Raw genomic sequence first — 27,901 nt, 5'->3', positions numbered from 1 at the left:
CATTAAAATGTACTGATTTTAAAAACTAATAACTTAAAACTGCCACACACAAAACAAATGGTCCACAAAACATTCTCCTTTCCTTCTGAAGGTTTTACGATGCATTGTTATCACTAACCAGTCTTTTGCTACTAAACTTAAATGGCCGATTGAGACAAACAGTTCTGAGACCGTTCTTCCACCACTGATTAAGACTGGGGTGGCAGGTATTGGGGATAATATTCATTTAGCCTTCTGAGCTTTCTGAGCAGACTTGGTGACCTTGCCAGCTCCAGCTCCCTTCTTGTTCACTGCTTCGATGACACCCACAGCAACCGTCTGTCTCATGTCACCAACAGCAAAACAGCCCCGAGGAGGATAGTCAGAGAAGCTCTCAACACACGTGGGTTTGCCAGGAACCATATCAACGATGGCAGCATCACCAGGTTTCAGAATTTGGGGCCATCTTCCAGCTTTTTCCCAGAACGACGATCAGTCTTCTCCTTCAGCTCAGCAAACTTGCAGGCAATGTGAGCTGTGTGACAGTCCAGCACAGGTGCATATCCAGCACTGATTTGGCCTGGATGGTTCAAGATAATCACCTGAGCTGTGAAGCCAGCTGCTTCCATCGGTGGGTCATTTTTGCTGTCACCAGCCACATTGCCACGACGAACATCTTTGACAGACACGTTCTTGACATTGAAGCCCACATTGTCCCCAGGAAGGGCTTCACTCAAAACTTCATGGTGCGTTTCAACAGATTTCACTTCAGTTGTCACATTGACTGGAGCAAAGGTGACCACCATGCCAGGTTTGAGAACACCAGTCTCCGCTCGACCCACAGGAACAATGCCAATACCACCAATTTTGTAGACGTCCTGCAGGGGCAAACACAAGGGCTTGTCAGTTGGGCGAGTTGGTGGCAGGATGCAATCCAGAGCTTCAAGCAGTGTGGTCCCACTGGCATTGCCATCTTTTCGGGTGACTTTCCATCCCTTGAGCCACGGCATGTTAGCACTTGGCTCCAGCATGTTGTCACCATTCCAGCCAGAAATTGGCACAAATGCTGCTGTGTCGGGGTTGTAGCCAATTTTCTGAATGGAGGTGCTGACTTCCTTAACAGTTTCCTCGTATCTCTTCCGGCTGCAGGGTAGCTCAGTGGAATCTGTTTTGTTAACTCCAACAATGAGTTGTTTCACACCCAGAGTGTAGGCCAGAAGGGCATGCTCAGGGGTCTGCCCATTCTTGGAAACATTAGATGAAAAATTCACCAGCACCAGCTTCAAATTCACCAGCACACGCAGCAACAATCAGCACAGCACAGTCAGCCTGGGAGGTGCCTATGATCATGTATTTGATGGAGTCTCTGTGTCCTGGGGCATCAGTGATGGTCACATAGTACTTGCTGGTCTCGAATTTCCAAAGGGAGATATCACTGGTGATACCACTCTCGCGTTCAGGTTTCAGTTTGTCCAAGACCCAGGCGTACTTGAAGGAGCTCTCTCCCATCTCGGCAGCCTCCTTCTCGAACTTTTCAATGGTTCTCTTGTCGATCCCACCACATTTGTAGATCGGATGGCCAGCAGTGGTAGACTTCCCCGAATCTACCTGTCCAATGACAACGATGTTGATGTGGGTCTTCTCCTTTCCCGTTTTTGCTTAGGTTTAGCAGTGGTTTTCACCACACCTGTGTCCTGGTGGCAAACCTGTTGCGAAAAAGCCCCCTGCTTGAATTTAATGGGATCAGGCTGTGGAGCAATCTATGTCCCTGGACATTTTTGAAAACAATAGAGCAATCAGCAGGTGGACTCTCTTACCTCCTGCTGGGCTGGGTGTATTCCCAATTGAAGCAAACAGCTTAACAAAGAAATCCCACTACTGGGCATATGCCCTGAGAAAACCATAATTCAAAAAGAGTCATGTACCAAAATGTTCATTGCAGCTCTATTTACAATAGCCAGGACATGGAAGCAACCTAAGTATCCATCACTGGATGAAAGGATAAAGAAGATGTGGCACATATATACAATGGAATATTACTCAGCCATAAAAAGAAACGAAATGGAGTTATTTGTAGTGAGGTGGATGGAGTTAGAGTCTGTCATACAGAGTGAAGTAAGTCAGAAAGAGAAAAACAAATACAGTATGCTAACACATATATATGGAATCTAAGGAAAAAAAAAAAAGGTCATGAAGAACCTAGTGGCAAGACGGGAATAAAGACACAGACTTACTAGAGAATGGACTTGAGGACATGGGGAGGGGGAAGGGTAAGATGTGACAAAGTGAGAGAGTGGCATGGACATATATACACTACCAAATGTAAAATAGATAGCTAGTGGGAAGCAACCGCATGTTAAAAAAAAAAAAAAAAGAAAAGAAATCAGAAAAAGACACAATCAAAGACAGCCCTGCTAAGACCACCGTCATCCCAGGGTGGTGGGCTCATGCTCATGCCCAAGGCTGTACCCTCTGAGGATAATGAAGGCTCTAAAATTTTTTTTTTTAACGTCTTTATTGGAGTATAATTGCTTTACAATGTTGTGTTCGTTTCTGCTGTATAACAAAGTGAATCAGCTATATGTACACCTATATCCCCATATCCCCTCCCTCTTCAGCCTCCCTCCCACCCTCCCTATCCCATCCCTCTAGGTGGTCACAGAGCAGCGAGCTGATCTCCCTGTGCTATGCAGCTACTTCCCACTAGCTATCTATTTTACATTTGGTAGTGTATATATGTCCATGCTACTCTCTCACCTCGTCCCAGCTTCCCCGTCCCCACCCTCCCTTTCCTCAAGTCCATTCTCTACGTCTGCATCTTTATTCCTGTCCTGCCCCTAGGTTCATCAGAACCTTTATATATATATATGTGGGGGGGGGGGTGTTAGCATACGGTATTTGTTTTTCTCTTTCTGACTTACTTCACTCTGTATGACAGACTCTAACTCCATCCACCTCACTACAAATAACTCAATTTCATTTCTTTTTACAGCTGAGTAATATTCCATTGTATATATGTAAGGCTCTAAAATTGATTGCGGTGGTGGATGCACAATTCGGGGAATATACTAAAAACCATTGAGCTGTACACTTTATTTTTTTATTTTTAAAAACATTTTATTGGCCTATAGTCGACTTACAATGTTGTGTTAATTTCAGATGTGCAGCAAAGTGATTCAATTATACATATACATATATTCGTTCTTTTTCAGATTCTTTTCCCATATAGGCTAATACAGAATACTGAGTAGAGTTCCCTGTGTTAGAGCTGTGCCCTTTAAATGGATGAACTATATGATAGGTGAATTGCATCTCAACAAAATTGTTAATAAAAAAGGAATACAAAAAGTGAATGACCTCCATATTCATCGCAGTATTATTTCAAAGAATCCAGTCTTAAGAAAGAAAATAATGCAATAAAAACAAAACTAAATGACTTGGACAATTGAAAAGATGATGGAATTAATTTTTAAAAATAATTTTTGGACATCTTGCCACTCCTGTTTCTCTTTAAAACAGTCCGGATTTCTACAAAATGGTTTCAAGTGCTCCCTGAAAAACCCTCATTTCTAAAGACCTTCTCTTATTTGACTCTGACTTTGAATGGAAAAGAATTTCCACTGGATGCTCCCAGGAGAGCATCTGTTCCCTCAGAGCCCTGCTGTATCTTATTCCTCTGAGTAATTCCCTATCAAGTGCCCCACAGGTGGGGCTGCCCATCCTGGGTTTTGCAGTTCCACCATCAATATGGCCCACACCCAGACGTGATACAAGTGCAGCTTCCCAGACAGCCTGGGAGAAGCCAGTACTCAGCTCCAAAGGCTTCTGGTCAGATCCCAGCCCTGGGAAAGAACCTCATTTTCCCAAAGATCCTTTGGACTAGGTCACCACCCATCACAGTGTGATCAGAGGGATGTGAAACTACCCGCCTGAAGAAGAAATTCTCTCATTCAGGAACCTCAGGTCCATTAGATTCTATCACTTACTAGGCAGGTCATTTGGTCTCTCTGACCCTCAGTCTCCTCATCTGTGCAATGGGTGTACTATTGTAAGGATGAAATAAAATATTGTATGTGAGAGTGCTTGGGACCTACTTCCTTTCTTCCTCAACTGTGGGCCAGGGGCTCACACCACTCTCCTGTCCATTCTTTCGGCTGCCTTTGCTCCTGCTGGGGAGGAAGAAATTTTTCTCTACCCTTCTAGGTTCTTCTGGCAGGTCTAAGAAATAAATTGACATGAGAAAGATTAATAGGAGAAAATCAAACAAAAGTTTAACAACATATATACATGGGAGAGACCCAGGAAAATGGAATAACTCACCAAAATGGCCAAAGTCCTCACTAAAGACAACAGAGGATGTTGGGAGTAGCGGTTTGGGACTTCGAAGGGGAGAAAGGCAATTCACCTGGAGATGAAAAAGCACATGTTTAGTAAATAAATGTTTGCTGGGCCCTGAAGAGACAATGGGACACAGAGTAGACTCTGATCTCTAAGTGTTCCCCTACCACACCTAGTTTGTATTCTCTGCAGACGGCTGGTGATAGCTCTATTCCTGTAATAGGCCCTCTATCTACATTTTTCAGGCGATTAGGGGGGTAGTTCAAAGTTTCTTCCTGAGTCTTTTGGGCGGTGATAATTTTCAGCTTGAAATAATCAACATGCCAGAGACATTTTGGGGTGACAAATTTTGTTCCCTACACTCTAAACAGACTCGATCCCATGCTTAGAGGTGGCCTGGGTTCCAAGGAACCCCAGGGTCTCCAATTAAAGGCTGCTTAGTCTGACAAACTTAAGTTCAACCAAAGGTGAGTGACCCAGAAAGTAACAACCACATCCAATGAAATGGATAGGGACCAACGGGCCCCTGCCTCTTTTGTCTGCCGTCTGGGTTATGGAACCGAACTTAGTAGCCACAGCAGGGCTGGTGAGAGGTGACGGATGCCAGGTGCTGGATGCCCTTGACTAAATCCGATACCCACTGGTGTTTATAAACCCAGCTTCTGGAGATCTTCTCTGAAGGCCAAAACTCTTGGTCGGGTTGGAGGAAAATAATCCAATTGCCAAGACACAGCAACGGTGCCATCATGACTCCCCACATGAACCTGCTTCATCCAGCAGGGCACTGGCACAGCGGACTATTCAGCTGCCACCGCCGGTTCTCTCTGGATTGAGCAACAGAGCACAGAGATCTTCCGAGAGCCCACCCAGCAATGTTGCCCTGGCAAAGCCCCCGCCGCCTGGGGAGAATGTGGGGAGGGGGGAGGACTTGGGAGTCAACGTGAAATCTTAGAGCAGGGGGACACTCAGGCCACATCTCCTGCTGCTGATGGCAGGTGGACATGGTCCCCTCAGACCAGGCCGCTGGACAAGGTCTAAGACAGCCGCTCTCCCAGGGAGCTCTGGGTCCCATTAGAGGTGCAGCAATCCTGCGGTTAGCCTGATTTTTCTCTCTACACAGCTGTGAAAGGACAGTTTTCCAGGCCCACAGCAGAGCCTGGCACCTCTGCAGAGCCGGGGGCAGAGAAGGGGACTCTGGTGCAAGAGTATTGCTGGGGAAGGTGAGGTCTCAACAGGACGGGAGATCTTCAGCCTTCTGACGCTTCTGATGCTCTGCTCTGGGGCCTGGTCACTGGGGGCTCCTCCCTCCTCTGACTCTGTCATGGATTGAATCATGTCCCCCCAAAAGATATGGTGAAGTCCCAACCCTTGGTACCTGTGAAGGTGACCTTATTTGGAAATAGGGTCTTTGCAGATGGTTCTAGTGAAGTTAAGATGCGCACCGGGGTAGGCCCTTCATCCAATATGATTGGTGTCCTTATAAGAGGAGCAGATTGAACACAGAGACACACAGGGAGAATGCCACGTGACGATGGAGATTGAAGCTGCAGGGAGGAGGCAAGGAAGGATCCTACCCAGAGTCTCGAGGGAGCACAGCCCCTCTGAATCCTAGCCTCTAGGACTCAACACGGGCTCAACACAACTCTCTCACTGGGCTCCAGCATGAACCTCCAAGTCAAGAGACTTCTAGTTATTTCTACTTTTTCAACAGCAGGAAGGAAAAAAAAACTTGGATCTGAAAAGCAGAGGGAGAATTAAGAAACTAAGAGACTGGATTTCTGTTGTCTTAAGCCACCCAGCACACAGGGCTTTGCTGCAGCTAACACGGGCCCCAAATTCTGAAGCCTAATCCCACCCACCACCTCTATCCACATCCCATGGGGACACAGAGACCGGTGGGGGGGGGGGGGCGGCGCCTGAGAATCCACGCTGGAGAAGGAATTCAGCTGTGAGTGAGGGAGGTGGTCCAGGGGTGCGCAGGACAGGAGAGGGTGGGCATGACAGAGAAAGACAAAGGGGTGCTGTCTCCTGGCAGAGCAGGGCCCCAGAGAGTGGAATCAGGTAAACAGAGGAAGCCTCAGATCCTTTCTAGCTGTGGACTCCGAAATGGCTGGGCCTAGGATCGAATCGTCTCCCCTCTGCTTTTTTGAAACCCTGGAGTTCCTGACAACAGAACAAAAAGAAAGCCCCGAACACACGTATTTCCTATCTCAACATATATTTGATAACCCCAGTGTCCTGTCTTTCCCCAGACTATAAATGACTGCCTCCCCCAAACCCCCTACCAAGCTCACTCCGGGTTCAACACGACTCTCTCACTGCATCCAGCCTGAACCTCCAAGCCAGGAGAATTCCAGTTACTTCTACTTTTCCAGCAATGGGAAGGAAAAAAACAACTTGGATCTGAAGAGCAGAGGGAGAATTAAGAAAGTGCCTCAGCTCCAGGCATCTTTTTTTTTAACTGCTCACTGGGCAATGAATAATTTATAGCCAAGAATGTTTGTAGGGGGATAAAACTGTTGACAAGTCAAGAAAAACCTCTTAGCAGCCTAACGGAGCAATCCATCTTCAAGAAGCACGTTTCAAATGCATAGTTTGTGAAGACGCTGGTTGAGGCTGTTTCCTTTCTCCTTTTTTTTTTTTTTTTCCTTTTTTTATCTATATGGAAATCGGTGGGTGCTGAAATATATTTCACTTCAGCATGAACTGGGGCTGAATGATATCCCAGGCAAGAATTAAATCATCGCTTCATGCTGCAAGAAATAAACACCAAGCCAGGCAGAGACCCTCGGCGCCCGCAGGGGAGGAGAGCAGGGACTTCTGGGGAGCTGAACAGAGGCGTTTGTATTCCATGCAGGACAGCATGCAAAGCCCAGGCTCAGACTCACCGGAGCAAGGGGGTGATGGATCCGGGAGAATGTTCCTCGGGGAGGGCCCCAAGCAAAGTGATTACACAGCTGAGACCTCCTCGTCTTTGAAGAGCCGGCATCCTCCCCAAGTCCTCCTAGATCTGGGCATCAGGAGGGCACTGTGAGGACTTTGTGACACCAGTGGTTGGACCGAAGACAGTACGCCAAGAATCCTGACTGCTACAGGGTCAGTCTTGTATCAAGCGCCTGCCATGTTCCAGGGCCAAGCTCCTTCTGGAGACCCTGTTGCTCGGTCCTCGTGTTGGCTCTCTGGCTGGTGCTGACTGGGCAGTTAGATCACTGCATGGCCCCCCTCTGCTCCAGCAGGACAACTTGGGAGCCAGAGCTCCAGGAGGACTTGTAACATTGCTAAACATCACACAGGTACAGGATGATAGAACCTGGCCTTGAACCTATGTCTCACCCACATGCTTATTCATCTCCCATGGTCTTATGGAGGCTGACTTGGTTTTCCAGAAATCGGCAGGTGTTAGGATGCCCCCCCATATTCTCACCCCCTCAATGCTCCCCCTACCTGCTTTGGGCCCCTGACTGACCAAGGTTCGAGTGGTTCAGTAGGCTGAGACCCAAGTCTAGACCACAGCCAAGCAGCTCCCCTGGGGACAGGACAGGTGAGGTTGGCACCATTCCTCGTAACTGTATTAATAATCCATTGCTGTGTAACTAATGACCCCACACTCAGCAGCTCTAAAACAACAAGCATTTTCTACCTCACGGTTTCTGTGCACTTGGATCCCAGGGGCAGCTTGTCTGAGTCCTCTTGTTCAGGACCTCTCACAGGGCTGGAACCGAGGCGTCTGCTGGGGCTGCCGTCATTTCAAGGTTCAACTCTAAGCTCACCAACATGGCTGCTGCCAAGGTTCCGTTTATCACAAGGTGTTGGATTCATGGCCTCAGTTCCTCACTGGCTGTTGGCCGGAGACATCTCTCAGTTCTTGGCTATGTGGACCCCTCCACAGGGCAGCTCACAACGTGGCAGCTGGCTTCCCTCAGAACCAGCAAGAGAGCAAGAGTCACCCATAATGGAAGCCAGAGACTTTTGTAACGTAATCTCCAAGTGACACCCCATCAGGTGTGCCTTATTCTTTCATTAGAAGCAAGTCACTATGTCCAGTCCACAGTAAAGCAGAGGGCATTACATGATGGCATGAATGACCGGGAGGCTGGGATCGTTGGCAGCCATCTTGGAAGCTGCCTACCGCAATAACCAGCTGTATTTGTTATCTAGTGCTGCATAACAAATTAGCCCGAAGCTTCATGGCTTAAAACAGCAATATTGTTTATCACCTCTCACAGGCTCTGTGGTCAGGAATTCAGGAGCAGCTTGGCTGGACAGTCCTGTCTAGAAGTCTCTCATAGGACTGCAGTCAGATGTCAGCCAGGGCTACAGTCTTCTGAAGGCATGGCTGGGGCTGGAAGGTCCACTTCCAAGTGGCCCACTCACATGGCTGGCAAGTTGATGCTGCCTGCTGGTGGGAATCCTCAGTCCCTTAGCACATGGGCCTCCCCACGGGGCTGCCTGAATGTCCTCACAGCACGGCGGCTGCCTTCCCAGGGCGTGCAATCCAAGAGATCAAGGCAGAAGCTACAGTGCTTTTATGACCCAGCCTCAGTGTTCAGTCACACACAATCACTTCAGCGGTGTTCTAGTGGTCACACAGGTCAGCCCTGTTCAGTGACAAAGTGGACCACACAAAGGCTTGAATACCCGGAGACGAGGATCACTGGGGGCCATCTCATAAGTCAACTACCACATCAACAGGGCAAGTCCACCACAGGGTGGAATCATAGTGCTGCAGCCAGGCTGAAAAGGGTACTGAACCCAAAGCCCAGGCATATCATACTCTCTGTAGTTTTCCTGAATGTGACTGGCTCTCCTGGGCCCACGTCTTTGTGATCTTCCCTCTACTTGTCATGCTTTCTCCCACAGTGAACTCCTACTTAACCTCCAAAGCCCAATTCAAATGTTACCTCCTCCATGAAGTCTTCTCTATTCCTCACACTACTCCCCTGACCTACCCCACCCACAGCATGGCTGTCTCCCCCTCTGTGGGTCCCTACGCAGCTTTTTAAATGCCTTTATTGCCAGCCCATATCTCAGCATCTGTCTGCTTACCCCATGTGCCTGGGATTCCAGGGACCACACACCTTCACCTGTGGATCCTGAGCGTCTGGCCAGCCCACCCATAGTGGGCACTCAGTCGCTGTACGATGGAGCCAATTAAATGACTTGCCACAGCTGCAGCTGGCCTGCTCCAGAGCTGCGCTGAGGCCAGAGGCAGGTCTCCTGCCTCCTCGGCCCTTTCCTACAGATAGTGGTGGGGCGCTTTAAACACATGTCCTGGGGTGAGCACCTCCCTGGAGCCCTCCCTCAGGCCCTGCCCTCACCCAGGGCCCCTGGTGAGGACCACCCTCGGCTGCCATCCCAGCTCCAGGAAGTGGACACTCCACCCTGCTCTTCATCCAGAGCCAATACACGCCACCTGATCCCCACCTGCCTCGCTCCCTGCTGCGGGGTCCACGGTAAACCTTGCCCCCAGTACTCCACCAAAGCTTAGCACAGGCTCTGACCCAGTGGAAGGTCCTCACGGGGTGGGGGCAGAGGGCAGGCGAGGAGTCCAAGACGGGGCTGAATGTGATCGATGAGCAAGTTTCAGACCAGAGGCCTTCCCGCTGCCCTGTGGGAAGAACTGCCTTCCTGCTTCCGGGAGGATTCGACCTATTGAATGCACAGATGCTCAGAGAGGTGCACTGCACCTAGGGACGCGTTGGTCACCTGAGCAGCTTTGTAACCAGGACAGGGCAGGAGGCTTGGTCCCCGCAGTCCTCCCTTCCTCCCCTTCTTCCCCGGATGGAGAGGAAGACTTTCAGCTCCACAACGCGGCACGGCTAGCCTGGAGGGCCCCTCCCTGCGGGCTTGTCTGAAGGCTGCTCCCCACCATGTCCCAGCCTGGGACACACAGTAGCCCAAGGGGGAGGTGAGACAGAGCCAGAGCAGGGCGGGGGAGGAGCTGGGGGGCAGAAAGGAAAAGAGGGCTGGGGCTGGACCAAAAGGACCCCCAAAGGCAGCCCCCTCTAGAGTCAGCAAGCAACCCTTGGGCTCAAGTGTTTTTCCATCACTGGCCCCTTCATGGAATCTTTCTGCCCCTGCTCCAGCTCTCCACAGGACACCTGGCAGGGTGATGTGATTTGGGGCCCCCAGAGATTTGGGATTCTGTAGATCTGGGGGAATGGCGTCTTGTTTTAATATCTCACTACTCATTTTGATATAAACTAGGTTTAAAAGCCCCTACTCTGAAGGCAAAGCCATTAACCCCAATTTTCTGATACAATCCCCATTTCATAGAACTTAGCAATGAAGGTAATTTATACAAAAATGGAAATCATTCTGTTTTTCTACCTATTAAGTCCTTGATGCAAATTAATTTACATATTTAAAAATCTGTTGATGAATCTGGTGATCCAGTTTGGGGTCTTGCAATGTTCCACCACTCTACGCCAAGGGTTTCTTGGTTGTTAAAAAAGAAGATGGAGAAGGTTGGCTTCAGAAGGATGTCCAGAATGAACCCTTATAATGGCTTCTTCCAAAATGGATTTACATTGATCCTATCCATTCGTTTCCTCTCATTTCACTTCATGTATAATGGCTTCAGAGTCTGCAGAACAAGCTAGAGAATTAGGCCTGAATATTTGATCTCCCTGGACTCAAGGACCACGTCTGGAGTCCATGCTGGTCTTGGTCATGTTTCCAGATCTATTACCGTCCTCTCTTCTAGACCAGCCTCTGTGTGACAGCAGTGGTGGGTCTAGGCTTCCTTACCGTTATGCATCTCTCGTTTGGCCCAGTGCCTGGCACACAGGAGGCGCCCAAGAGTAAGTCCCCTCGTGACCCCTGTCAGGGCTCCCTGGACGCCAGCTGCCCATCTACAGTGTGACAGGGCAATGCCTCACCCCTGACAACACATGAAGCCCTCAGAGGAAGGGGCCAGTCACAGCCCTCCCCAGCCGGTGAGCCCTGGGAGCTGGCTTGTGTCCCCTCCGTGCAGCACCCCCTGCCCCTGAGGCCCACCTCAGGGGGCTTCAGAGGGGGCTCTGAGGTTTGTGCTCCGAGGTGGCTCAGAGCACAAACACCCCGCACCATCATTCCCTCCAAATCCCCTCAGGTGACAGATACCGCCCAGATGGCAAACGTTGTGCAGCCAAAGACGTCATGACCAGCTACGTATCGTTTCTCAAGGTGGCCCCTGGGAGGAGCGCTCCATCCCTGCCAAGGGCCTCTGGACCACAGGCCTCCCCCATGGGTCGGGGGCCATCAGATTCTGCAGGGGGTTCATCTTCACGGTCATGGCCTAGGGCTGTCCTTGAAAGGTCCAGAAAGGAAAGGGCAACCTTGGCGAGAGGGAAAGGCAGGGCAGATCCTCACTGAAGGCATGTCCTTGACCTTCATCTGACCTTCATCCAAGCAGCCGACCTCACCGCACAGTCCAAGAGAAACCAGGACCTCAGTCGGTCCTGCTGGCCTTGCCGACCTTGACTGCAGACCACCCAGCCACACGCATCCGTCCCATGCAAGGACGGGCCCAGCCTGTCTGCCTGCCTGTGTCTGTCCCAGAAGTCTCCAGGCCCCTCCAACTGGACCCTTTGCTTCTTAAGATACACTCCGTGTAAGAAGCTTCCACTTTACTTAAAAACACTTGCCATGGTCAGGGTGCCAGTCACAGAGAACCCCCCAGCGCCTCCCCCGTTTAATGTTCTCCCGGGAGTTCATCAAACGAAAACCCTGGTTCTGAGGTGGAAAAGCCTCTTAGGAGGCTAATAGCGAGTGGATAGAGCAATAAATGTAATGATTTAATTCTTCAAGGATGGCTAAACAGGCTGCTGTTTACCAAAGTCTTAGTGGATAATTACTAACGGATAATTACGAAAAGCTGCCGGATTCCAGCTGCCCCAGAAAGGGCCACAGCCCCAATCCGCTCAAGTCACTTTCTGGGAAGGACCCAGGCAAGAATCGCCACTGCCCTCTCTTCTTGCTCCTTCCCTGGCTCTGCCATCACTGGAAAGCTGCCCTGGGTGATTATCTCCCCAGAGATACACACGATGCCTTTAACCCGGCTCCTCAAGCAGCCTGTTTCCCTGTCCCTCTCCAGTTAGAAGACAGAGGACAGCGGGACATTTGCTATAGGAGCACAGCTCTGGGACAAGCTTTGATGGAGGGGCTCAGGGGGTCCCCTGCGGCTCGAGCCCTCCCTGGCTGTCTGGGAAGGTGCAGGGCACACTGAGGTTGGCCCTTAGGGACCACTGGTCACCTGACCAAGATGTTGGTCCCAGAGCCCAAGAAAAGAAAGGAAGAAAGTGTGTAACCCATATAGAAAGTGGGCCTCCTGGGGCCTCCCCTGCTCTCACCCCCAGAGGTCATTACATCTCCCATCCTGTGCCTCCTTCCCCAACTCCAAACACACCTCCACCATCCCTCCAAATCCCCTCAGCCACAGGTGCCCCCAGCCCCAGCAGGACAACAGCCCACAAATGATGTCATGACCAGCTATGGTTCCTTAAGCTTGTCCCTGGGAGGAGCTCCCCAGCCTTACCAAGGGTGTTTGGACCAGAGGCCTCACCCGCCTGTCCCTCAGGTCACAGGGCCCATCAGATTCTGCAACACGCTCATGTTCACGGTCATTCTTGGGGCTGTCCATGTAAAGAAGATGTTCTCTATCATCATGATCATTGGTCATGGTCACCTTCAAGGTCATGGTTTGGGGCTTTTCCTGCCCTGGGACTAGGTCCTACCTGCAAGTAAGGATATTCTCTGTGGTCGTGGCCATTGGTCATGGTCATCTTCAAGGTCATGGCTAGAGGCTGTTCTTGTCCTGGGTGAAGATGTTCTTTATGGTTGTCCAGGCCAGGCCAACAGCTCCATTCTTGCATGTCCTGTAATACCCATTCAAGTGGTCCTTCAGCTGCAGGAACAGGGAGCTCCCTATGCCCAAGTCCACCCATCCTGTGGCAGGCAGTTTCAGGAGGAGGTTTCCCCTACACCAGGCCAAAAGTGGACCCTTGACCTTTGGAGCTAATCCAACAGCCTTAGGGAGCTCAGAACAGTCTTTGCTTTTCCTCTAACAAGACTTCAAACATCAGAAATGTTTCTTCTGTCCCACACAAAGTCTCCTTCATTCCAGGCAGAATGTATGACGCTTTGGCCATTTCTCCAATGCCAGGGGTCCAGGTGCCCTTGCCACCAGGGTCACGCTCTGTGAGCAGACACCAGCTTGCTCTGTCCTTCTGCGGCGTGGTGCCCAGGATGAGCTGATGAGATCCAACGTGGCCCAGCCGCGCACAGAGCTGCAGGAGCACCCCTCCCCACCCCAGGCCCGGCCCAGCTGGCTCCTCCTCCCACGGGCTTCTGTCCTGCTGATGACAATGAGGACGCCGGCTCTCCCAGGGAGCGTTTCAGATGCCAGCGACTGAAGCCTACTCAAATCAGCTCACAAAAAGTGGACTTTAGCCAGAAGTCTGAAAATATGCCAAGGAGCTGAGGGCAGAAAGGGCAGGTATGGAAAATGGTGACCCGAGCCTGGCTGGGACAACTCAGTGGCCTTCTGCAGCCCTGCCCCAGCCCAGCCCGGGGCTGCACGGTTTCTCACCGCTCCTCTCTGATCATCGGACTCTTCGTTCTTCCCTCTCCTCCAGAACCCTTTTCTCTGCACCTGCTCAAACCCTGAAACGTGGCCGCCCTAACTCCAGGGCCGCCATCCAACCGATGAATGTCTCCGGTCCCAGTCCAAAATTCTTGAGGGGAACGAAGCTGATGAGCTCATCTTGCCAAAAGATTGGATCTCCTTGGATCAAGCCTCCTCTCTGGTCCAATCAGCTGTGGCCCAGGACGGGTGAGTGCCAGTGTTCAAACACGGGGCTTACCCGGGGGTTGCCCTGGGGGAGGGGGTGGGTGAGCAGACCTGCTCCTCCCCCCAGGAATGTCCTATCCATACTGCCGAAACAGTCCTTCCACCTCTCCAGCCCCCACCCTGTACTCACAGCGGGACCTGATACAGGGCTCGTCCCCTTGCTCCTGAATCTTTTCCTTTTCTAAGATTGTCCCTCTCGTCAACCAGTGGGTCTTTTTCTAATTCTAATTCTGGCTTCTAATATAGATGCTCTTCCTCCATCCTCATGCTGTTCAAAATCTGATGCCTGTGTCTCGTGCGTCCCCCTCTAAGCTGCTAACCACCGGCCTAACCCAAGCTGGATGGGCATTGGTGGGGCAACCTTGGGTTCTTGCCTAGGGCTCTGGCGGCTGGAATCCAACCAGCTGGATTGTGGGCAAAGTTCCTGTCTCCGCTGTCCCCACCCTGGCCTCGTCCTTCCTGCCACAACCCTGCCCTCTGATAATCACACTGCCCCACACCCCTGACCGAGTCCCAGCCCCAGCACGTCAGGGGTCCCCGGGTGGCAGCTCCGATCCCAGCCCGTAGCTGGAGGTCCCAGCTCCATCCATCCCGAAGACCTGGAGGCCTCAGAGCCTCTCTGTGGGATCTTAATAGATGGCAGAATGAACACACATTTCCACTTGAAGTATTTTGACACACAACACTGCTGAGCAGGCAGCCTGGGCTCCTCCTTCCAGAAGGCAGCCCTGCGTGACAGGCTGAGAAGGAGGACTACTTCAGCGTTAGGGGCCCCTCATCACGGATGCTCAGCTGTCACAGGGAGATGCGGGGAATCCACCAGATTTTGAGGACGCGCTTCTCTGCCACTCACCTCCACAAAGGCGGGGAGCATCTCACAGATGCACATCCCGGATACACCAAACAGGCAGAAAAATCCTCCCACTAACCTGGGCAGCCCCCAGATTTTAAGAGCCATCTCAGCAGGCTTGGTGGGGCTCGTTTTCAGGATTTCCATTAACATTTTCATGACCACGTGAAAAAAAATTGCATTACTAATTCAGTTTCTAGGGAAAAAAATTCCAACTTGCTTTTCTAACTTAATGGTTTTTCAGGAAGCCAGATAAGACTTCCTGAATCTGGAGGCAGTGCGTAAATCATTACTCAGACCATTCTTAGGAATGTTCTGGTGGTACAACCGGCTTCCTGCTCAGGAAGAGGGATAGTGGGGATCCGGGCCCCTCGGACCACATTTTCCAAAAGTGGCCCTTGTACAGCTCTTTCTTCCAAGGTAATATGTTGTGATGATGGCCATTAGACGATAGTAAATGGCCAGCAGGGGAAGTTGGAGGGGAGCAAGACGGTGGGACGGGAGGGTCGGGTTCACTCCATTCTCCTCTCCCCCAGCCCGAAACTATCTACCTCACCACGCTCTGGAGCCAGGTGGCACGTGGCAGGCACCCCTGGGTCCACCTCTGACCCTGCTGCGCCTTGGGGACAGGTGTCACTCCCACTGCCCTGGCCCCGACGGTGCCCGCCCCAAGCCTGCGTCATGCACGGCCGAGCACACAGCCAGGAGGGTGGGGTTACCCCCAGGGGCAAACCTCAGGCGGCGGGAGAGGAGCCAGCAGGTGGCTTGGCCCTGCATCATCTTTCCTGTGGACAGTCCATCCCCAGCCTGCAGGTCCCCGTGGAATCGGGCATCATGGCCCCAGCCGTGCCCTCCACTACCCAGGGTTAGCTTTTCCCCTTTTCTGTTCTACTCCCCGCACCCCCCTGCCCCATCCTGCTTCCGGGAATCAGCTCCCAGCAAGCTTACCGGCACCCAAATCCTCATCTCGGTCTCTCATGCCGGGGACCCAAACTAAGACACTGTCCCTCTCCCCACCCCCAGGGGTCCCACACGAGGTCTGGTGTGGAGTCGACCCCTCACCCCCCATAAACATCCGCAGGATGAACTAAGGAAGTACCTGTTTTGTGCTTGGCGACATGAAGTTCCCTCCGGGACCGTCACACCAGGAAACCGTTACATAAACTGGGTTCCCGGATGCCCTGGCCCCTCCCTGCCCACCCTCAGCTGCATGCCAGCCAAGCACCGTCGCCCTCAGCGGCCACCGTGGTGCTGTCCGCGGGCCCCGCGGGGAGGCTCGAGGCCAAAGCCGGCCCTTGTCTCTGGGTCCACAGAGGTCTCCTTACCGAGGCCGCCACCCAGACAGGCATATTCCCGCCTCGCCAGCCCACAGATGGCTCCATGGGGAATGTCGGGGCCATAATTGCTTTCTGCCCAGTGTCTGTCTCGTGTTCAGACACAACTCTCTCGGGGGGTGGCGAAGGACACGTTCACACAGGTCCACATCAGAGGCCTGGACACAGACAGGGGCAACGCCCAACCCCCAGTCACCCTCCCAAATGCATTCCAGAAGAGTCCATTGAAATGGAAAAGCAGGCCTCTCCGGGGATCTGGCAAATTGGAACACAGGAAGCAGAAAGACTGCACAGGAGAAGGGATCCTGCCCAGGGGTCCTAAGCCCAGAGTCCGCCTGCTGGCTCTGCCGGGCAATTCCCCTCCCTCTCCAGGCCTCAGTCTGTCTGAGGAAGAAATGAGGGGCTTGACCTCACCTCCACCCAGAGGCCAGCCCAGCGCTGACCATTGTTCCCTGAACCGTGACCCCAGAGCACCAGGTCTGGGAGATGCAGGTGGATGCTCCCTGGAAAAGGTGTTCACTGGTCCAGTACCCTTGGGGGGCCCGGCACACAGGAGCCCCTCTTAGAGACGGTCGTGGCACCACTAAAGGTCCTGAGAAGGACTGCAGCGCAGAGTCCATTAACATGTGGAGCCCAGGGTTTTCCTAATTCACGTGACCGCAAAAAGGCTTTTCTCCAAAGACTCCTACTACTTCTAACACACATATTGAGAGCTGATGACCCAGACATTTGACACTGTTACCAAGGTTCTTCTGAGGATTCTGTCTCCTTGGGATGTGGGGTCAGGTGAATCTGCTCTGATAACAAAGGCCCTGGCGTAGAAAGACAGGTGCTCCAGATGTGTGTCCAGAACAATAGTCTAAGGAACAAAGAAAGGAAACACCTGAAACCTTGAAGGGCTGCTTGTTCCCGTTTGTGATTGAGGGTGCCCAGAGGCGGGGGCACCGGGCATCTCCACCTGGCTGGCCCTCAGCCAGCAGGTCCCTTCTCCCGCCAGCCTCAGTGTGTCCAAAGGTGGAATCGGGGGCCCGGGAAGACTGCCCCAGGGGCCAGCCCAGCTCCGACAATTGCTTCCCCAAACATGACCTCTGGGGGAGAGGGACAGACGTGCTGAACCCACACATCCAGCGTGGATCTTAGCTTTCTGGCCCCAAACCTGCCCCTCCTGGGGGGCCCCATCTCACCGCCATCCCCCCAGTTGCCCCAGACAGAAATAAAATGTCACCCTCCTCCCCAACCAGCCCACCACATTGCCACGTCCAGTCTCCACCGCCTAGTAACGCTGCCTGGTAAACAGCCCTCAGATCCTTCCTCTCATCTCCATCCCCTCCGTCATTCAACAGCAAATATTTGCAGAGCACCCCCCACGTGTGAGGCCCCCACCTTAATTCTGCCCGACGTCCCCTGTACAGAGCGTCACAAGAGCCTCCGCAGGTCCTCCTTCCGTGCTGCCCCAGAGCCTCTTTCCAAATGCAGACCTCAGCGGTCCCATGGCCCTCTGGGTCACGTCCAAACTCCTCAGCCTCACACGGTCTGACCACGGCTGCCTGCCTTTCCTGCTTCTCCGACACTCACCCTTTCCTTGATGGCAAGATGCTGAAGACCGCGTCCATTGCAAGGCGCTCCGGTGAGGATTAGCCAAGGCAACGCTCGCACAACACAGAACCCGTGTCGCAGGGTGAAGCATGCAGGATATCACGCTTCTGTGTGCGGAAAGAGAGTCTGGCATCCAATCCCCCCATCACACCTCCCCCAGCTCATCCTCTCCCACGCAGACCCCACCTACCTGATGGGAGAAATTAAGCCATTGAAGCTGTTCACCGAAGGAAGGTGGCAAGTTTGCACCCTGAATTCCACCACTGCCAGCTCTGTCCAGGCCTCTCCTCAAGCAAGGCCCAGGATGCCCTCCCTGGTGAGACACAGAGCCACCCCCAGGGCTGGGGACAATACTCCCCCACGCCCACCCCACAGGGATGGGCTCCGGGACAGGCTGTCACTATGGGATGTCACAGTGTCAGCCTGGAGAGGTTCCCGGGCACTGAGGGTTGTAAACACCCCCCTAATCACACTTCTCAGCAGGAGCACCTGCTCCCAGGGGCGCACCCCGCAGGCAGCCTCACCCAGGGCAGCCCCCCGCACCACGAGGGGCTGCTCCAATGCACCGTGGGTGGGGCTGCGGTGAGGCCGGGCAGGGCCTGAGCCCCTCTGACCTCCAGGGCCTTTCCTAGGCCACCCCTCGGTCACCCCTGAAAAGTGCAGCGGAGTCTTATTTCTAGGAAACGATGGTGCACACTTGTACTCCTGGGACCCAGTCTGCTCTGAGCTGCGAGGGGAATGCCACAAACCCTGGACGGGCTCGGACTGCATCTCCATGGTCGTGCAGACCTCCCACCTCTGACCCCCCCCACCAGTCTGCATCCTCTTCCTTGCTGGGTGGCTCCCTTGTGGTCCACGAGAGCCTCCTATATGTTTCTGGAGCCACAGACTGTAGCCACGGGTGACGGCGAACAAGTACAGATCCAGGCCTTCCTGCCTTGTCCTTGAGCGGCTGGCTGCCTAACCTGCCCCTGCCAGGTCACTCCTTGGGGACGTGGGTCTCACAGGGACAGGCCCAGGGGTCCTGGGTGGGTGTGAGAGGGGGCTGACACGGTGACTGAGCGGAGTGTCCCCCACGGCCTAGAGGAACAAGTGCGTCTCACCCTGGGGAAGGAGTCGTCTAGGGATGGGTAGTTAAGACACATCTGAAAGGCCGCGTAACCTAAAGCTGCAAGTAACAGAAAGTCTGACTCATAGTGGCTTAAAGAAACAGGGGTTTATCGTCTCACAGTAACAAGAAATCCGAAGGGAGGTGGCCTGACACCGGTTCAGTGACTTAAAGCCACCGTGATTTCTTAGCCTCTTGCTCGCAGTTACACAATAGCTCTTGTGGGTCCAGGAACAATGAGCACAGCCACAGCAAGAGGAGGAGGGAGTAACATGCCAGCCCAGGCTGCGCGCCATAACTAAGAAATCTTTACCTGGCCCAAGATGGCAAAACTTTCCTCTTGTGTTTCCATCTTGAGGTTTCATAAATTGTAGCTTTTACACTTAGGATCACTTTTAATATTCTATATGGTACATGGAATGGATTGCGTTTCTTTTCTTTTCTTTTACATATGGATATTTGATTATACCATCAGCATTTGTTGAAAAGACTATCTTTTCTACACTGAGTTGCCTTTTCAGCTGTGTTGAAAATCAATTGACAATACAGGTATGGGCCTATTTCTGGATTCTCTATTCTTTTCCATTGACCTTTATGTCTGTTTTTATGCCAATATCACACTGTTCAGATTATTAGAGCTCCATAATAAATCTTTAAATCTGCTAGTGTAAGTTCTCCAAATCTGTTCTTTTTTTTAAGTTGTTTTGGCTACTCTATATAAATTGCATTTCTATATAAATTCCAGATAAGAGTCAACTTATTCATTCCTACGGAAATCCTGCTGAGATTCTTATTGAGTTGAATCTATAGATCAATTTCGGAAGAATTGACATTTCAACAATATTGAGTTTTCCAATCCACAAACATGGTATTGCTTTCTATTTATTTTGGTCACTTAAAATTTCTCTGAACAGTGATTGACAGTTTTCAACGTACAGGTCTTTCACATCTTTTGTCAGACTTACCCCATGATAGGCAGACTAATGCCAGTGCCCCAAGATGCCTACATCCTAATCTTCAGAACCTGTGAATATGTTACATTACACAATAAAGGATTTTGCAGATGTGATTAAGTTAAGAATCTTGCAGCAAGGAGGTTATCCTGAATTACATTTGTGGGCCCAACATCACATATAAGAGGGAGGCAGGAGAGTCAGGGTCAGAAAGATGAAGATGTGACATTGGAAGCAAAGATAGAGATGTAGGGCCGTGGGCCACAAGGAATGAAGGCAGCCTCTAAAAACTGGAAAGGCAAGGAGCATTCTTTCCTAGAGCATCCAGAAGGACCAGCCCTGATGACACCTTGATTTTAGCCTACTGAGACTAATTTGGGACTCCTGACCTGCAGAACTATAAGATAATAAATTTGTGTTACTTTAAGCCACTAAGTTTGTAGTAATTTGTTACAGTAGCAACAGGAAACAAATACGGATTTTGGTGACAGAAGTGGAGTACTGCTGTTAACAATACTTAAAATTTTTGAAAGTGGCTTTGGAATTGGGCAGTGGAAAAGCAGTGGAAGACTTTTGAGGAGCATTATAGAAAAAGCCTAGAAACATGGATGTTAAAGACCCTACTGGTAAGGACTCAGAAGGAACTGAGGAGTATGGTAGAGAAAACCTATATTGTCTTAGAGAACCCCTAAACATCACAAACAGACTGTTATCTGAAACATGGATGTTAAAAGTGCAGCTGATGGGGGTTCAGAAGAAAATGAGGACTGTGTTAATGGAAACTAGAGAAAGGGGATCCTTTCTGCCTATACAGTGGCAGAAAGCTTAGCTAAATTGTGTCCTGTGGTTATGCAGAAAGCAAAGCTTATAAACAAGAAATCTGGCTATTTATTTGAGTAGATTTCTAAGCAAAGTATTTGAAAGGGCAGCCTGGTTTCTCCTTGCTGCTGATATTAAAATGCAAGAGGAAAGAGTGATTGAGGGAAGAAGTGTTAAGCAAAAGGGAGGCAGAACTTGAAGAGCTAGTAAATTATCAGTCTATTCAGATTGCAAAACACACTAAAATTGGCAGGACTTCCCTGGTGGTCCAGTGGTTAAGAATCGGTCTTGCAATGCTGGAGATACCAGTTCAATCCCTGGTCAGGGAACTAAGATCCCACATGCCGCAGGGCAACTAAGCCCACGCACCACAACTAGAGAGCCCGTGTGCCACAACTACAGAGCCTATTTGCTCTGGAGCCCTCGCACCACAACTACTGAGCCTGCACGCCACAACTACTGAGCTTGCGCACCACAGCTAGAGAGAAGCCTGTGCAAAATAAAATAAATAAATATATGTTTAAAAAAAGGAAGTTTAGGGCTTCCCTGGTGGTGCAGTGGTTGAGAATCTGCCTGCCAATGCAGGGGACACGGGTTCGAGCCCTGGTCTGGGAAGATCCCACATGCCACGGAGCAACTAGGCCCGTGAGCCACAGTTGCTGAGCCTACGCGTCTGGAGCCTGTGCTCCACAACAAGAGAGGCCGCGATAGTGAGAGGCCCGCGCACCGCGATGAAGAGTGGCCCCCACTCGCCACAACTGGAGAAAGACCTCGCACAGAAACGAAGACCCAACACAGCCATAAATAAATAAATAAATTTTTTATTTTTAAAAAAAGGAAGTTTAAAAAAAAAAGACACTAAAATTGGGAAATTTGCTGTCAGGAAAAAAACATGCTCCAGAGAGAAAGGAGGGTATAACTGGACAACCTTTTGCTAGGGCCTTGAATGGAGCAAAACGTCACAGTTCTGTCACACAGAGAGTTCTTTAAAGAGACTCAGTTTGTGACTCATGAATTCCCACAGCCATCTCAGCAGAAGCCAGAAATAGAGATGATATTATCTAGGAAAGACATGTGGAGGAGCCAGGTCTAGCGGAGTAAGTCCCTGTGACGTGCATAGGAGAACCACAAGGTTGTTAAGAATTTTATACCCGCAGAAAGAGCCATCTTAGACTGAAAGGGACAGATAAAGGGCAAAATGAAAGAAGGATGTCAGGCTCCCCAAATTCTGCAGGCAGGAAGCAGACTGATAAAACTCCCCAGCTTCAAACACATGCTACCCTTCATGATAAAGGAAGGATAACTCTGAAGACAGAGCCTTGAGCCCAGACGTTGGAGCCGCAAGACCAAAGGGCAGAGCCGAGAGCTACAGAAAATTATTCCTAGGTCTTGAAACCTGATGGAGTTTGCCCAGTTGGCTTTTGAAATTGCTTGGAACTAGAGATTTCTTCTTTTCCTTTTATTTTCTCCCTTTTGAACAGAAATGTCTTTAATTGGTATCCTATGCTTTTCTCCCTCCTCCCCATTGTATTTAGGGACCAGATACCATGTTTTCTTGTTTCACAGGTCCACAGATGGAGAGAGATTTTTTTCCCCCAGGATGGATCACACCCAGAGTCTCACCCACACTTAATTTAGATGACATAGATCATGAGATTTGGAACTTCTGAACTGATGAGATTTACATGAGATTTGGTGCTTTGAGTTGGTGCTATATAGTGTTTGGAACTTTGGTGATATTGAGATGGGGTAAACACATTTTGCATGTGAGATGAACGTGAATCTTTGGGGGTCAAAGAGCAGATGTGGTAGGCAAAATGCTGGCCCCCAAAGATGTCCATGTCCCAATCTCTGAAACCTGCAAATATGTCACCTTACATGGTAAATGGGACTTTGCAGATGTGATTAAGTAAAGGCTCTTGTGATAGGGAGATCATCCTGGTTTATCCACATGGGCTCAGTGTAACCGCAAGGATCCTTATAAAAGGGAAGCAGGAAGGTCAGAGTCAGAGATGGAGATGTGATGAAGGAATCAGAGATCAATGTCATGGGAGGCCATGAGCCAAGGAATTGGGCAGCCTCTAAAAGCTGTAGAGGCAAGGAAACAGATTCTTCTCTGGAGCCTCCTGAAATAATGCAGCCCTGCTGATACCTTGATTTTATCCCACTGAGACAAATTTTGAACTTCTAACCTCTGTAACTGGAAAATGAAAAATGTGTCTTGTTTGTTTTAAGGCACTGAGTTTGTGGTAATTTATTACAACAGCAATAGGAAACTAATACAATCCCTAAATATTTCATATTTTTATCCTATTGTAAATGGAAATTTTTATAGTTCAATTTCCATTTGTTCATTTCTAGTATGTAGGAAAAATGATTTTTATATATTGTTCTTGCATCCTGTAACCTAACTAAACTCAAATATTAATTCTAGTAACTCTTTTTTAGACTCCATTAGACTTTCTACAGACACAAGGATGTTGTTTAAGAATAAACACAGTTTAACTTTTTCCTTTCCAATCAGGATGCCATTTATGCCTTTTCTTGCCTTATTGCACTGGCTAGAACTGACTACTTAACTGGCTACAATGTTGAATGGAAGTGGTGAGAGTGAACATCTTCACTTGTTCTTGAACTCAGGAACGAGAATGTTCTGTCTTTACCACTGAGTATGATGCCAGCTATAGGTTTTCCATAGATGACTTCATCAGGTGAGGAAATTCTTGTCCTAGGTTTCTGAGAGCTTTAATCAAGAACAGATATAGGGGCATTTCCCTGGCACAGTGGTTAAGAATCCACCTGCCAATGCAGGGGACACGGGTTCAAGCCCTGGTCTGGGAAGATCCACATGCCACGGAGCAACTAAGTCCATGCGCCACAACTACTGAGCCTGCACTCTAGAGCCTGTGAGCCACATCTACGGAGCCCACCTGCCACAACTACTGAAGCCCGCATGCCTAGAGCCCGTATTCCGCAACAAGAGAAGCCACCGCAATGAAGAATAGCCCCTGCTCACCGCAACTAGAGAAAGCCTGCATGCAGCCATGAAGACCCAACGCAGCCATAAATTAATTAATTTTTTAAAAAAAGAACAGATGCAGGATCTTGAATTCTGCTTTTTCTTAATCCATTGATATGATCATATCTCATTTAACCTATTGGTAGAATGAATTACAATTGTAGATTTTCAACTTTTAAAAACCTTGCATTCCTGGGATAAACCACTTTAGGTCATGATGTGTTATCTTTTTAATATATTGTTGAAATCAGTTTGATAGAATATTGTTAATTTTTGCATGTATGAGGAATATTGGTCTATAGTTTCTTTCCCCTCATTTTTGCTCAAGTTCTGCATTGAGATTCCACATCTTGAGATTCCACAAGATGATGGTAGGCAGCCTCCTAAGACATGACAGATTGAGCTTTTACAAGAGGTCCATAGCAGTCAGGACTCTTCATTCCGAAAAACTTGAAGCTGGAAGAATTGTCACAAGGACTCGTCTTTTGATCCTTCAGTCCAAGTGGAGAAACCAGGAGACCCTTTCCACCAGGGCAGCATCAAGAGCGATTCTAACATTCTTGTAGGCTGGTGGATTTGGACACTTAGAATTTAGATTGAGATAAGTATATCTTGCTTCACAGTAGAAAGAAGTTATTTAAAATACCCTGTGACATCTCCATGTCACACCCTGTCAGTGGCTCTTTCATACAGCCAAACTCATAACAGTTTGAAAGGATGAAAATGTTCACTCATATCTTCCCCCATCCTTCACTCCCTGGCTTTACCTAGAGAGGAAGAGAAAACAAATGCCTGATTAAGTACAGTTATAGTTACTATTTCCTAAAAAAAATTTACTCTCACTTTAGAGCTGTCTCAAAACTTTGCAAAAGAAAGATAATCTCCTTGGCACATAGTAGGAACTCAATAAATATTTGTTAAGTAAATTAGAGAATAGATACATGAGTAAATGAACAAAAGAATCACCTTAAAGATGTCCCACTTGGGAGGAGCAGGTGTCAGTTCATAAACTTTCCAAGGGAGCCATGAGTAGGCTCAGGGAATCTGCAACACCCACACCCCACGCCTGATAAAAAACAGCGTGCAAGTGGGGCTATAGGCATACGTGCAGTTTTTTAATTCTCGTTGCGGTCTATGACCCAGAAAAGATTAAGAATCATTTCCTTGAGGCCTTTAAATATGCTGATGAATGAAACATAAACAACATTAATTTGCTTCCCATGGCCAAGTTTCTGGCTTCTAAGGATGGTCGGACTCTCAGGATAGCCTTGGTGTCTGTACAAGAGATCTCCCAATCTCTGAGCCCCGCAGCAGAGCTTCATTTATCGCCTCTCCAAGTGCACACTTAACTTCCCAGGCAGCAGACCCTAATGAAGCAAACCAATTAGGGATCCATTAGAGCCTTGCAGAGGGCCATTAATCCTCCCCACCTTCCGTGCAGGCCAGTGAGAGCACGGGAGGTTTTCCCGAGGAAGGGACTGAGCCTGGAGACAGTCATTTGTTCTCCCTTCAGAGCAATCCAGCCCCCAGTGGGGTGGGGACAGGGGAGGCTGCTTGTGTCCCTGTAGGATGTCACAGCAGAAGAAGGGGCATGAGGAAGGAAAAGAGGCACACTGCTAGGCCTCCCATCGGCTCTGTTCATCACCCGAGGGGACCCGAGTTTGTTTCTGGAGGGCCATGGAATTTTCTTAGTTTCCATTAAATCCCTGAATTGTTGAGACTGCAAGGAATACACTGGGCTCTGAAAGGAATTAAAAATGTGGACACGTCAATGCAACCTGAAGAACCAAACTGTGTTCTCTTGCAATTAAAAATAAAAGATATGGACCATGGAGATGGGTAAATGGCTTACTGGGACGTGTTCAGATGCCCTGGAAGTCCATTAGCATGAAAAGGCTCCCTCCTTGACCTCCTTACCTTTAACAACCTTATCAGAATCTCTGCTAAGATATCAGGACACACACCCCGAGATAATTCCCTGGAAATAGTCTGGGTATCAGAAAGCTGTCCACACTCCCTGGACTGGCTTCTCTAGAGACAGAGGCTGATCAGAAGGAGGGGTACAGTCAGTGTCCCCTGCTGGAAATTAATCTGTGAGCCGCTCCCCTCTGCTGGGGTGGTGTGTGGAATTGGGGTAAACTTCTGGAAAGCACAAAGGAAATACACATCAAAAGGGATGTGCGTACCGTTTGTACTAGTTATTTGTTGCCACATAATAAATCATCTCCAACCTTAGTGGCTTAAAACAGCAAGCATTAACTCACAGCTCCAGTGGGTCAAGGGTCCAGTCATGGCTTGGATGGGTGCTTCTGTCTCAAGGTCCCTCACAAGGCTGCAATCAAGGTGTCAGCCAAGGCCCCAGTCTCATCTGAAGGCTCAAGTGTGGGACAATCCTCTTCTAAGCTCACTTACATTGTTGTTGGAAGGATTCATTTCCTCACCAGACATTGGGTCAAAGGTCTCAGCTCCTCACTGGCCATTGGCTAGAAGCCTCCTTCAGGTCCTTGCCGTGTGGGCCTCACCACGGTGCAGCTCACAACATGGCAGGCCGCTTTGCTCAAAGCAAACAAGCAAGAAGCCTGAGCAAGGTGGAAGTCAGTATTTTGGTACCCTAATCTTGAAAGTCACATCCTATCACTTTCACTGTATTCTGTTCATTAGAAGCAAGTCACTAGGTTTCAGCCCCCTCTCAAGGGGAGGAGGTTACACAGCACAGGGATATCCGGAGGTGGGAATTACTGGGGGCCAATTTACCGACTGCCTACGCACCCTTGAGCCCTATAACTCCACTTGCTGGAAGTTACCCTAAAAGAAATAATCAGACAAGTACAAAGATGTACAGTCAACAGTGCTGCTTAAAATAGTGTACAACTAGAATCCGTCTGGGCTGGCTGATTCTGATACAACATGTTCAAATGACAGAACACTGTGCAGTCACTAAAACACACATAGAAGAACATTTATGTACATGAAAAAACATTTGAGATATAATATAAAGTTTAAAAAAGCAGAACACGGGACTTCCCTGGTGGTCCAGGGGCTAAGACTCCACACTCACAATGCAGGGGGCCTGGGTCTGATCCCTGGTCAGGGAACTAGATCCTGCATGCTGCAACTAAGAGCCCGCATGCCGCAACTAAAAGATCCTGAACGTGGAGACGAAGATCTCGCGTGCCACAACTAAGACCCCGTGTAGCCAAATAAATAAATAAATAAATAAATATTTTTTAAAAAGCAGTACAGAAAATCACATGCAATATGATTCCCATATTCAAATATATAGAGGGAAAATAATAAAAGAAACCTCTACTTTTTAACACTTTGAAGTATCTCTGGGTAACAGGACTATGCATGATTTTCATCTCCTTCTTTATACTTCCCTGTGTTTTTATAATTTTCTACAATAAATAGGTATTACTTTTATCATAAGAAAAAAGAATGCTTTTTTAAGATTTAAATTCACTGCGTGCTAACAATGTCACACTTTCCACATCTGCTCTCCTCTACAAACCTGAATGACAGAGGAAGAAAAGAAAGATGTAGCAGACATAGCCCCCGTACTTGAACTGGGCCCTGAGGCTGAGGGAGAGGAGAGCAGGCCTCAGGCCACTGACAGCTATGCCATGCCATTGTGCACATCTGAAAAAGCACCCCTCTGGGAGCTTGGTGAGCCTGGGGGTAATTTAGAAAAAGGTGCCCCCCTCTCTGAACAGACACAGCCCCGATCCAGGGTACAGGGTACAGCGTGGCCAGCAGAGTGTGGGCCGGATTTCAGCCCCACTCGCCTCCTCAGCCAGGCACCCTCGTTCTTGTCCTGTGGCCTTGCCTACCTGAAGGTGAGAGGCAAGAGGGCAAAACCCCAGCTTCTGGGTGTCGCAAGCCGGCACCTCACTTCTCACAGTTCCCCCCGCCCCACTCCTGCCCTGTGGGCGGCTGTTCATAGGCCAAACGCCACCACTTCCTAGACCTGGCCACACCGGTTAAGTGGTTGCCCCGAGGCCAAAGAGCCAGGAAGGAAAGCAGGGAGCTGTCAAAGGCTAGTCCCTCACCTCCAGCTCCATCGCTCTCTCCAT

The 27,901-nt window shown here is 49.8% G+C and overlaps 1 pseudogene; it reads right to left on the bottom strand.

Annotated features, from left to right (window-relative positions):
• Window positions 1–222: 222 nt before the first annotated feature.
• On the bottom strand, window positions 223–27,901 carry LOC118882880 (annotated as a pseudogene).

The sequence above is a fragment of the Balaenoptera musculus genome, chromosome 16 (genome assembly GCF_009873245.2).
Source record: "Balaenoptera musculus isolate JJ_BM4_2016_0621 chromosome 16, mBalMus1.pri.v3, whole genome shotgun sequence".
NCBI lineage: Eukaryota > Metazoa > Chordata > Mammalia > Artiodactyla > Balaenopteridae > Balaenoptera > Balaenoptera musculus.
Note: the sequence above shows the minus strand (reverse complement) of the source record. Positions and strands in the feature narration are given on the sequence as shown.